Source organism: Asterias rubens, chromosome 11 (assembly GCF_902459465.1).
Source record: "Asterias rubens chromosome 11, eAstRub1.3, whole genome shotgun sequence".
NCBI classification, from domain to species: Eukaryota; Metazoa; Echinodermata; class Asteroidea; order Forcipulatida; family Asteriidae; genus Asterias; species Asterias rubens.
In genome coordinates this window covers 5,921,563-5,934,056 of record NC_047072.1, presented here as the reverse complement: position 1 = coordinate 5,934,056, position 12,494 = coordinate 5,921,563, and the positions used below count along the sequence as shown (strand labels likewise).

General features: G+C 35.0%; 1 long non-coding RNA gene across 1 annotated transcript; it reads left to right on the top strand.

Moving 5' to 3' along the window:
- The first annotated feature begins 8,953 nt into the window (after nucleotides 1-8,953).
- LOC117296523 lies at nucleotides 8,954-11,194 on the top strand. Its single transcript, XR_004519771.1, has 3 exons — nucleotides 8,954-9,039; nucleotides 9,974-10,147; nucleotides 11,043-11,194. It is a non-coding gene; the product is annotated as an uncharacterized LOC117296523 (long non-coding RNA).
- The last annotated feature ends 1,300 nt before the right edge of the window (nucleotides 11,195-12,494 follow it).

Sequence of the window (12,494 nt, the reverse complement as noted above, 5' to 3'; positions counted from 1 at the left end):
GGTCGGCGGTAGAGCCCCTGTGGAAATGGCGGCGTTTTGTAATTTTTGGATTGGTGTGTTTTGCGTGTGTGTGTGTGTGGGGGGGGGGGGGGGGGGGGGGGGGGGGGGGGGTTGTGAGGAAAACTTACTTACTTCTCCATTACGGGGAAAAGGTAATTTTTCTCCATTCATACCACCTAAAATTGGGGGTTGAATACAAAAGTTGAGCTCGTCAGCGGTGGAATGTTGCTCGTTTGAACTTTCTGGTGAATTTGTGTGTTTTGTGGAGGGGGAAAGTTACTTTTTCGAGATTCCCGTTTCATTTATACAAATGAACTAAAGTTAGGGATTGAACATAAAAGTTAAGACGTTCAGCGGTAGCCCATGTGGAAATATCGGCGTTTTTGGAACAAATTTGGAATTTGTGTGTTTCTTAGAGGGGGTGACGGGGAAAAGGTGATTTTTCTCCATTTAACAAATGAACTAAAATTAGGGGTTCTATATAAAAGTTTAGCCGGTCAGTGATAGCCACTGTGGGACTACTGGCGATTTGAGCCAAATGTAACGTTGGGATTGGGTTTTTTTTTTCTGGAGGGGGTTACGGGACAAATTTGGTCATTTATCTCAAAACAAACTAATATTAGAGAATGAATAAAGATTTAGCAAGTTAGCAGAGGAATGTTGCTTATTTAAAATATCTGAATATTGTAGCCCCATTGTAAAAACTGGTAATAATGGTTTATGTAATTTTTAATATCAGAAGTGGGACCAGTGTTTTTTTATGAAGGGGTTACAGTAGATAAGTTATTTTACTTCTCAATTAAATATTTGAGATTCATTTATCATAATTAAGTCAAACTCGAGTTTGAATGTAAAATATTTCCCATTAAGGAAAATTATTAATTTTTATGAACTATTGGTTTTATGGAGGGGGGTTACAGAAGCAACGTGTTTTCCACTTCTCAATTAATTATTTGAGCATCAATTATCATTATTAAGTCAAATTAGAGTTTGAATGTAAAATATTTCCCATTTAGGAAAATTATTAATTTTTATGAACTATTGGTTTTATGGAGGGGGTTGCAGAAGCAACGTGTTTTCCACTTCTCAAACAATTATTTGAGCATCAATTATCATTATTAAGTCAAATTAGAGTTTGAATGTAAAATATTTCCCATTTAGGAAAATTATTAATTTTTATGAACTATTGGTTTTATGGAGGGGGTTACAGAAGCAACGTGTTTTCCACTTCTCAATTAATTGTTTGAGCATCAATTATCATTATTAAGTCAAATTAGAGTTTGAATGTAAAATATTTCCCATTTAGGAAAATTATTAATTTTTATGAACTATTGGTTTTATGGAGGGGGTTACAGAAGCAACGTGTTTTCCACTTCTCAATTAATTATTTGAGCTTCAATTATCATTATTAAGTCAAACTACAGTTTGAATGTAAAATATTTCCCATTTAGGAAAATTATTAATTTTTATGAACTATTGGTTTTATGGAGGGAGTTACAGAAGCAACGTGTTTTCCACTTCTCAATTAATTATTTGAGCTTCAATTATCATTATTAAGTCAAACTACAGTTTGAAAGTAAAATATTTCCCATTTAGGAAAATTATTAATTTTTATGAACTATTGGTTTTATGGAGGGGGTTGCAGAAGCACAGTGTTTTCCACTTCTCAATTAATTATTTAAGCATCAATTATCATTATTAAGTCAGATTAGAGTTTGAATGTAAAATATTTCCCATTTAGGACAATTAATATTTTTTATGAACTATTGGTTTTATGGAGGGGGTTACAGGAAAAAAAAGGTATTTTACTTCTCAGTTAAATATTTGAGCTTCCTTTATCATAATACAGTCAAACTAGTGTTTGAATGTAAAAAAATTCCCATTTTAGGAAAATCAGTAATTTTTATGAACTCTATGAAGTTGGAGTCGGGGAAAAAGCTCTTGTGTAGTAACACCGGAGATGGCGCTTTCAGTGGTGGTAAAACTGTATGGGTCCTAAATTCAAAATGGAAAATTGCACAGAAATGATATGGTCTCTAAGAAAATATTGAAAAGTAGCCAGTCTGTATCACAAGGGAAGTGTTTTTCTAAGAATTTTACCGGCAGGATCTTAGATTTGTCAATTTCTTCGGGTTTTCGATGATGAATGGAATTTTAAAACTATGCAATGAAAACATAAACAGGTAAGAATCAAATTGGTGAATTTAAAGTCAGTAAATTGCGTAAAAGTTTTTCTCTTTTAATTTGAATAAAGTCGGCAATGTTCACGAATGCAGTACTCGTGTGTACATACATGCAATGCACTAAGTGCACATTACCGCCCGTAATGATGTACAGCACAGTGCACGAGCAGTATTGTCAACAACTTTTCACAGCACCTGCACAACTTGGCATTAATGGATTTTTTTCCAAATCAGTTCAAAAAATTAACTTTTTCACCGTCAAATTCACATTAATTCTTTATTGTTATTTTGTTTCATTATTATTAAAACTTTGTTGTTATTTATTATTATTAAAATTCTATTGTTTTAATTGATTGGGGGGGGGCTGGGGCATGGGTGGTCTGGGCAAAGAAAACACAATAAATAAACAAATCAATCATTGATTTAGCTGTCAATCATTTATTATTCATGAAAATGAATTTTTATTCATAAAAAAAGCACACAAAATTGAATAAAGACATTGAACAATAAATTGTCCATTCCTTCAAAAGAAAAAAGAACAGAATTAACGATTTCTTAAATGTGTATTCTAATAGTTTCAAAACAAACACCATAATTGAAACAAATTAACAAAAACAAATCCTCAAAAAGTGAATACACTTAATGCTGTCATAATTAACAACAAAGTGTTTACCCCCCCCCCCCTCTCAAATCACTGAACTGTGATTTGACAGGGGGGGACTTTTCCCTCTTTTGTTTAGAATGCTAAAAAGTAAACAACATCTTGTTTTTGTGCAACAAACATTAATGTCAACAAATCAAAAGTCGAAATACAATTGATAAACACAATATTGTGTACACCAAGCACTGAATAAAATACACGAGATGTCCAGAGCTAACAACAGATAGATTACAATGCCCAAAATTAGTTTCATACTAAACAAGACGGTATCCATTTGGTATTCACTCTGTAAAATAATGGCAATAAAAACTTTTTTTAATAATAGAAACCTACAGCAGCTTTCGATAGTATAAAGCAATCTGAGAAACATTTCACTTCGAAGTATGATATACATTTGATGTGATATACATTTTAACACCCCAAAATTCGAACCTACGAAGTTACCATGATAACACTTATCCCTGTGTGGATATTTTTGCTCCGGATTTTGGGCGACATCTCAAAAAACGCGACCACCTTTTGAAGTGAAATGCTCACATTTGATTGTTTATATGTAGGCCCTATGGCTAAAACAATCAAACAGTTCCAAACCATTAAATTTTGACAGAAATCTGGAAAATAAACCAGACAGATATTTTTAATCTGCTTCGCGCAAACAAATTCAATTGGAGTCTAGTCCACTTCCGAAAAATGATAGACCTGGGAATTAAATGACTTTCAAAGCTTTAACACAATTGGGAAGACTCTAGGCTTGGGTTTTAAATTTTTAATAAATCCTTTTCATAAGCCCTACACTAGCAAGCCAATCCCAGGAAACAAAACCGTCTAGGAGTTTCATGAAGGAACATTAAATCCATGATGAAGCGCAGAATTCCATGATAAAGCAAAACCCTAAAGCTAGGCCCAGCTGTCTGGCAATGCAAAAGTTCAATAGAGCAATTGACTTTTAAAATAATTTAAAAAGGAATTTAAAAAAGAAGCATAAAACAAACAATTTGATAAAATAGGGGCAGCACTTTGCTCCAGAAAAGTTTAGATATAAAAACGCTCCTCATATTAAAGACACTGTACAGTGTACACCTTCGGTAATTGTCAAAGACCAGTCTTCTCACTTGGTGTTTCTCAACATATACATAAAATAACAAACCTGTGAAAATTTGAGCTCAAGTGGTCGTCGAAGTTGTGAGATAATAATGAAAGAAAAAACACCCTTGTCACACAAAGTTGTGTGATTTCAGATGCTTGATTTTGAGACCTCAAATTCTAAATCTGAGGTATCGAAATAAAATTCGTGGAAAATCACTTCTTGCTCAAAAACTACAATACTTCAGAGGAAGCCATTTCTCACAATGTTTTATACTATCAACAGCTCCCCATTACTCGTTACCAAGTAAGGTTTATGCTAATAATTATATTAAGAAACTACCAATAGTGTCCACTGCCTTTAAATACGCCATTTTTAAAACCATGCCATGGTTAGGTTGGGCGACAAACCAGAGCCCGATCATGGCTTTGGTTACTCAGAGCAAGGAATTGACGCTTAATAGCACCAGACTATTCTGCCTCTCAGCCTCACTTTGAGTTGAATGAGAGTCAACAAGACGGCTGTTCCATACAGCTCCATACAAGTCTATGGGGCCTGATCTGGGCTAAATTTCATAGAGCTGCTTAAACACTAAATTTTGCTTAAGCCAAAAAATCCTTGCTTAGTAAAATCAGATTACTGGCCAAGACTCCACTCAATTGGTTATGCTAAGTAAACAACAGCTAATTACCAGTCAAAAGCAATGTTTATGACATGAAATGTTGGCCAGTAACATGTAAAAAATAAGCAATCTATTTACGTGCTTAAGCATTTTGTTGTGCTTAAGCATTTCGTTTTGCTTAAGCAGCTCTATAAATTGGCCCCTGGTTCATCACATCACAAAGCCTCAGTACATACATGTACATGTAAACCACTGCTTGCATAGATTGTTCATATCCATGGTTGACATCACACTGTCCAGAACATCAGCTGTGCTGGGTTAGACTTCTGTCTCTGATATAAAGATGGCTGTAATAAAAAAGAAAACAAAAGCAATGTTATCAATGACCAAAATTTTAGAGGACAGTTTTCTGTTTTCGGTGTATGGGTAAAAACCAAAATTAATATTCTTTATCCCAGATGCAAATTTGACATCTATTATACAGCATAGCAAAAGTTATTTGGTTGTAGAATCATTATGAAATCCTGTTGATTGCTACAGGCCTGATACTCCACAGAGGCAACACAGGCGAATGCTTCCAAGCACCCTGGTCACTTCTGTGGAAGTGTCGTGGCCGAGCGGTTAAGAGCACCAAATTCAAACTTTGGTGTTTCTGATCAGCAGAGTGTGGGTTCGAATCCCAAGCCGTGACACTTGTGTCCTTAAGCAAGACACTTTACCATTGCTTCATCCCTCAGATGGGACGTTAAGCTGTTGGTCCCATGTGTTATGTAATGCATGTACAAGAAACCAGTGCACTTATCAAAAAGAGAAGGGGTTCGCCCCGGTGTTCCTGGTCCAATCAGCAGCAAATTGCGCCACAGCACCTTGTAAAACATTACATGGTGCTATCAGAATTAGGTCTCATAATTCAAATGAAGTCCCACATCTTGCAGGAAAAACTGTATATTACAGCGCCAAGAGCGTCACTGAGTGACGAATATGTGCACTATATAAGAAGCCACAATTATTATTATTATTATTACCTTGGTGCCTATAAATGCCCATACTGTAGAAATTTAAGGGTGCCCTTACCAAGGAGAAAATGCCTCGGATGCCCTTCCCTTTCAAAAATGAAATACACATGCTTGCTGATTTTATCTGTACTGATTTAGCGAAGTTTAATTTACAATGATAGGTGCAAACTAATTGCCTGTCAAACTTCAACAACTTGATGTGTACTTTGAAAGGCAGGACCATTAATCAGCAGCAGAAAGCACAAATCATAAGAACAAAACGTACAAAAAGCATTGTGTGCATGCACCAGTACATCAATAACACTACTTGGAAACTTTTTTTTTTGAAGGTAAACTTGTCTGCATTTTTAGTTATATTTAATGTTGGCAGTGATTCTTACAGGGTGAGAGTCATTACTAAAGAAAAAGTCTGAAACTTGGATACCAATTCAAAAGTATGTTAAAATGATGCCATTTCTACCTTTTGGTAACCCCTGGGATTATAGATTCCAAAGAGTTTTGGAAACAGTATCCAAAGCACTAGAGAAGTAGACCAATGAGCAGGATCTCTTTATGTGTGGAACAAATATTGCCTGATTTTCTTCACCAGTCCGACATAAAAAGTCTGAATTCAGCCTAAATGTTCTTATAAATTTAAATTTACGATTTTTGTTTGTTTTAATTTTATTTCTCCAATAGAAAGTTGTTATCAGCCAATTCAATGCCTTCGCATTGAATTTTTATAAATATGATTGGTTATACCAAATATCTGAAATGGCATTAATGACCTTAATCTCATAATTTGAAAAGAAATAGTTTAAAAAAAAAAATTGTCATCATAATAGTGCCCATTTTGCAGACAGATCATACAAAATCTGGGAAGAAGTCTTCAATATTCAATATATTGCTTCTGCTGGTCTGACATATACAACAAACTTGCAGATCTAACTTGCACTCTTAAGATGGCAGCAATATAAAAATCTAAATGAAGCCATTTTTTTTCATAGTGAGACATACTTCCACCCCCCCCCCCAAAAAAAAAAAAAAATGCAAAAGTGAATGGCTGCCATAATATGTGCTTTTTTTAAAAATGCCTGCCTTTTTCCTTCAAAATGGCTGTCATTACTTGTATCAAACATATACATTTCTTTTCTAAAAAAATGTGAAAATTTGTATTCCTTTGTGGTACAAAAAAGGTCTGGAACAATTTTATGTCATTCAGTCAGTTTGCATGGTTTTAGATTCTGAAAAGTGTTGTTGCAAGTTTTAAATTCTTAGATCCGAGTTCCAAACTGGTGGATATAGTTTAAAACAAAATTCTCCTTATTTTTGGGCAGAATCTACAAAATTCTACTTATTTTTTGGGCAGAATCTTCAATTGATATAAATTTGTTAATTTGAAGGGTATCACTATTGAAAAAGAATTGCCAAAAGTGTAAAACTTGTTGGTCTGTCATTTTTAAAATGGTTGCCACATTTTTTACTAAAACGGCTGCCATATTTTTTATCAAAATGGCGACCTCATTTCCAACAAATATATTTGCAAAAAAGTTTTTTTTAAAAATGACTGACGTTTTTTTAGTTGTCTGTCATATTTCTCATAAAAATACCTACAATTTTCCCAACAAAATAAGGCCATTTCACAAAACATGCTCCAGATAAGATGGCAATCTAACATTTATCCCATACCCACACTATAAATCAAGATCCAATCTATATAACAAAAGTTATACATAATACCTTCGAAGAAGAATGATTTTTTTTAAATAAAAAAGGTGAATGAGGAAGGGGTCATGGGTGTTTAGCTGTGGTGAGCTGAAAAGTTACTTCAATAGCAAGTTTTTCCAAGAAACGGTTTTTGGGGTGCACTTGATACAGGCACATTCAACACTGTATTCCAAAAAAAAAGAAAATTAAGGGCAAAACAAAAATATACACCAGTTGATCGTCCATATTTTTCCAAAAAGAGGAAGATGAGGGCCTTTTTTTTTTTTTCCAAGATGGCCGCTAAGTGTTTCAAATCAAACAGGCCACCAATTTTTAAGTTTGAACCCACCGCAAACTTATTTTATATCTATTTGTTGCATGAGGACCCGGGTTAACAGGGTTAGATTATTACACTAAAAAGATTCGCTGGTAGGCATTCACTACTTTTGTTTTTGAGCATCACGCTAGATTCGGGAAAAGCCCCTGGGCCAGTCCTTTTGAAAAGATGGATTAAAAAAAAAAAAAAAGTAAATAAAAGGATGCGGCCCCCAAAAAGCATGCAGGTGGGAACGATTAACTAGTATTTTTTTTATTTGGCCTTATGTATTATTTGTAACAGTTACACTCCATCATGTCCATCTTTACACACAATGGAACAATTAAAGACGGATACAATAAAGTTCCAGATTGTAACTGTTTGTAATACAACAAATAATGACAGTTTCAACAATTTTTGTAACAACTGCTTATAATAATTACATAAAAAAAAAATGAAATTTTTAAATCCATTGTAGTTTACAGATTTAAAGGCAGTGGACACTATTGGTAATTTCTCAAAATAATTACTATCATAATACCTTTCTTGGTTACGAGTAATGGGGAGAGGTTGATGGTATAAAACACTGTGAGTAACGGCTCCCTCTGAAGTGACATAGTTTTTGAGAAATAGGTAATTTTCCACGAATTTGGTTTTGAGACCTACGATTAAGAATTTGAGGTCTCGAAATCAACCATCTAAAAGCACACAACGAATGACAAGGGTGTTTTTTTCTCATTATTATCTCGCAACTTTGACGACCAATTGAGCTCAAATTTTCACAGGTTTGTCATTTTATGTATATGTTGAGATACACCAAGTGAGAAGACTCGTCTTTGACAATTACCAATAGTGTCCAGTGTCTTTAAGCCCCCTGCTGTAAAGCTAATAACTGTTTTAACAAATAAATATTCAATAACTACTCAGAAATATATTTATATTTTCCCCATTTAATTGTTTACCTTAGTTTTAATCATTAATCATGAGTAAAATAAGTATTTACCTTGAAGAACTGGGTTGTTGTTGAGCTCAGCTTACTCCACTTCCAGTCATAACAAAAACCATGTGCTCCTTCCAGCATGTCCAGTGTGTGGCAGTGTTGACATGCAGAGGTACCCTGACTTCTCACTGACTATGCCACAACATGTACTGCAGTAGAATGGAACCAGGTTATCAATAATTATTAAATATTCTAAATAGGTAAAGTTCTAATGTCTACTTAAATCATTGCTTAAAATTTCCCTTAATCATTCCTTTTTATTTGCTGATAGAAAATTTTAAAACATAATTTAATTTGTAAAAGAAATCAAAAGTAAACAACACCCCAATTTTAAGGGTTTTCTCAATGCAGCAGGCGGCCATTTTGTACATATGCAATGTATCCAGTTTTTAATTAAACAATTAATTATCTTTTTGAAAGTATTCTTATGCTTCTTCTGATTAAAAGCAGTTTGTGGAATCAAGGTTCAAGGTAAAAATAAGTTTTCTATATGTCTATTATTATAAAATAACTTATTTGAATGTAGACCTACTGGGTCTATTTCTATTGGTTGGAGTGTATGGTATTGCATTGGCATTTGAACACTGGTAATTAAAGTGCATTAGTAGTGCATATACAATATTTTGTTATGATTATTAACCCTGGCGTTTGCGTTACTACCAGGAACACCATTATCAGAACTACATGAACTATAGCTGCAGGGTTCTCCCAGATTTGTTCAATATTTTAGGGCATTCACAACCCAATTTTTTTTTTTTTTTTTTTTTTTTTTTTTTTAGGGGGGAAGCAAGGTCAGTCCTTGGAATTTGTTTTTTGTATCTTGATTTCCAAAGCCCTGCTTTGCAATCTGGAGCATTTTTAAATGGTTTTCTTTTGATGATTTTTGTGAAACTGCAATTGTTAATGTTATTTTGTCTGGTTTGTGTATATTGGCCAAATCAAAATGTGCACTTATCGGGAGAACCTTGAGTGTTACTGTTAGAATCCCTTGATGAGTTTCTGCGCTAGCCTTGTAAGGGTAGAATGCCTAGTAACCCAGAGTACGCATGCGCAGAAGTCAAAATTCGCCGCTAACCCGTGAAATGCGCTTGCCGTAAGCACATAATTCCCTGCTTCCGTAAGCCCTGATTCTGTGCTTACGGTAAGCAGAGCCAGGAAATTGGGCCCTGATACTGTTGTATATCAGGCCTCCAAAGTGGGGCAAATTTTAATATTTACTGGACCAGAACAAAATGGGTACACAGTTTCTGGAGGGAAGCAACAGCAACAATTAAATGGAATGTATGATGGTGATAAATGTGAGTTACTAAAGGCAAAGTTTACTTTTGGTAGTACCTGTGAGTGTGGGCTCGGTGTGGAGATGACATGCATCTAAATTTTGTGTCTCAATTTTTCTTTTTTCCAGACTGATTTTTCAACACTTTCTCAGGACACATTAGGCAACATGAGGTAAACACAAGTTCAACTAAACTACAAACTGACAGCCAGCAATCTTAACAAGCTACACCACACATTGAATGATCTCAACTACTGTTATATGCAATGGCCTTTCTGTCTTCATGTGTGGAGGATTTCACTGGTGAGTTGTGGTATGATTAGAATGAACCAGAACCATTGTATCCTTACCCCATAAGGCAGCTACTGACACAACAGCCAAAGATCAGACCTACATCCATGCAAGGACAGCTGCACCCCTGTCAATTGAAAAAAGGGGAAATGAATGAACAGAAAAGAATGATAGAGAGATTGAAAAAGTACACCATCCCAGTTGCAAGAGTCTTCCTTGTATCACGTTTTGATTTTCAATCCTTGTGTGTTGGTAAAGAGTTCATGTGTTGAGTACCAATGATTTTATGTGTTATATAGGCCATTCAGACGAGCTTAAACCTAAGATCAGTCCACTCTTCGTCACCATGCCACTCTTTGCCACTGGACCCCACCGGGGACCCACGAATGGGCCCTGGACCCACACCGTTAGTGCTTAAGCTTTGTCACACCCCTATACCAATAAATGCATGGAGTGCTGCCCCTACCACACTAACTTCATGTTTTTGAGAATCATTAACCCAGTTTCCATGCAGTTCACACAATAAACAAGTAACATGTTTTTCTTAATAAAAACTTTTCATTTGAATAGAAATCATACAACTACATCTGTTTTTTGCAAATGCCTGAAAATGCCCTTTTGCGAAAAAATACAATATGGAAACTGTCAACATGCCTGAAATAATATGGAAACCACAAAAGACCATTGATTTTGTTGCTTTTGGAAATATGTTTTGATTTTCCAAAATGAAACAGTCCTTCTCCTTGAATTGCCCTTCAAAAAAACCTTTAGACTTCAATGCGCTTGTTTTAACGCTGATACAGATTACAGGATCATACTTGTAGGCTATATTATTCCTAAGGTATATTACACTGACTTGTAAAACTGCTAACCTAATGCGTTTTGTTTTCTTGGTTATTTATTGCAGAATCAAGAATTCAAGTGGGGGAGGAAGATTTTCAAGATGCACTGCTTGAGGAGATTAACATCAATTCTGCAAGGATTTTCTGAACAGTGAAACATCATCAACCAATGGTGCAAGATTCTACGACAAGCTGGAGGAGACTGACAATGCAGCAATGACTGAACATTTTGGGCACGAATTAAACCCAAACTCATTGTTGGCTTTGAAGTGCAGCTCTAATGCTACATCTCTGAACAGTGAAACGCTATCAACCCATGGTGCAAGATTCTACGACAAGCTGAGGGATACCAACAATGCAGCAATGACTCTGAACATTTTGGGCACGAATTAAACCCAAACTCATTGTTGGCTTCGAAGTGCAGCTCTAATGCTACATCTCTGAACAGTGAAACGCTATCAACCCATGGTGCAAGATTCTACGACAAGCTGGAGGATACCAACATTGCAGCAATGACTCTGAACAATTTGAACTTGAATTAAACCCAAACTCACTGTTGGCTTTGAAATGCAGCTCGAAAGTTACATCTCAAAGCCTGGATTAGAGACATAATTCCTGAAGACTCTTTGAACTCTAGAGATACAAATGAGATGAGAAGGATGCATCAATTCTGCAAAGACACTATGTGTATGCAAGGCTAGAGACATTTTGTGAGCCCACCTTCAACGTGCACTTTTGTGAACCACAATGAGATCAACCTACAAGGAGCAGATCGTTTGTATAGTATCTAGAAACTAATGAAGTAATGTCAATGTCCAATAGTAACAATCGTTACAGTGGACATTGCACAACGCTTCCAATGGCAGTTTGATTATCGTCACCGTTTTCAAGAACAGACACATTTGAAAAAAAAATCAAATAAAAAAAATGCAAATAATTTTGTTACATACTTTTATGTTTGTGACATCAACATTTTCCTCAACCTTTTAAATTTCTTAGCTTAGAACACATATTAGCACACAGATAAAATCACCAGAGTTAATTTTGAGTTCGTTTTTTTAACACGAAATCTTCAATATCAACCCACAAAAGTGCTTGATTTTAAAAAAGAACGATCTGTGTAACCTGTGTGACAAATTTTCTTGAAGAGAAAATCTTGCCTCGTCATCCTAATAAACTTATAAATTTTCAATTTCAAATGTTTCATCAAAACAAAAGATTTAGTGACTAAAACAGTCACCAAACTAATGGTTTCTTTAACATCAAATTCAATTTTCTCCAGACATAGCAGGGGCTAAAGTGCTTTTTGTAAAAAATAAAACGGTGACGATATCTTTGACAAATATATATTCAAGTAAAACTGTAGCATTAAGGTATAGTCATCTGTTCGTGCATGAACATATACAGGATTAGTGTAGTACAATAGCTTGAACTAGGATAAATTGCACTACTATTTATTTTAAAAAGTCATATTCCTGAAAACAAAACAGGTTGCACTAAAAGGCATCAGGGACGCT